The sequence below is a fragment of the Galeopterus variegatus genome, unplaced genomic scaffold, assembly GCF_000696425.1.
Source record: "Galeopterus variegatus unplaced genomic scaffold, G_variegatus-3.0.2 Scaffold11444, whole genome shotgun sequence".
Taxonomy (NCBI): Eukaryota; Metazoa; Chordata; class Mammalia; order Dermoptera; family Cynocephalidae; genus Galeopterus; species Galeopterus variegatus.
Genome location: NW_007737555.1, coordinates 40829 through 41788, shown reverse-complemented (window position 1 = coordinate 41788; position 960 = coordinate 40829).

Here is a 960-nt window from a genome sequence, read left to right as displayed (position 1 = left end):
CAGAGGAATGGAAATCATCAAGTTGAAGGTATACCTGTTCCCCAATGTTCATCGTGGCACTCTTTATAATAGCCAAGAGTTGGAACCAGCCCAATGTCCATCATCGGATGAGTAGATAAGGAAATTGTGGTATATCTACACAATGGAATACTACTCAACTATAAAAATGAATGAAATACTGCCATTTGCAACAACATGGATGGACCTTGAGAGAATTATATTAAGTGAAACAAGTCAGACACAGAAAGAGAAATACCACATGTTCTCACTTATTGGGGGGAGCTAAAAATAAGTAAATAAATTCACACGCACACACAATAAAACTGGGGGTGGGGAAGACTTAACAATAAAACCCCTTGAAGTTGATACAACAAGCAAACAGAAAGGACATTGTTGGGTGGGATGGGAGAGAGGAAGGAGGAAGGGGGGTTTCAGTAATGGGCCACAATAATCAACCTCATTGTATATCGACAAAATAAAATTAAGAAAAAAAAAAAGGAATACCAGTATTTCCAACTTCAATGAATAGAGGTACTGTTAGAAAGAGAAATAATTCTCATAGTAATGAAATATACGATTTAAAAGTTTTCTAAATCATATATATGATTCTTTCTCACTGCAAGGCCATATTAGGTGAACAAGGCCATACTTGTTCAAATTTGTCTATTCAGATTCCACTTGTAGACATGTAGACGATAATCAGGTTTTGCCAGTGACTTTGGTAAGCACTATAGGCATTTCAGCTCGGTAATAGCACCCTAATGAGAAAAAAAAACTCAGCAAACTGTTATAAAATACATTGCTATGTTAAAGCCTTCATTTCAGAAAGAGCAATTAAGGTAGTGATACAGAAAATAACAATGGAGCACAAGTTAAAAACTGTAGTCTCAAATTTTCTGATACTATAAAATTATATAAACGTCCTTAGTTGCCAAGTGTAGTTTCTTCCATAGGAATAGT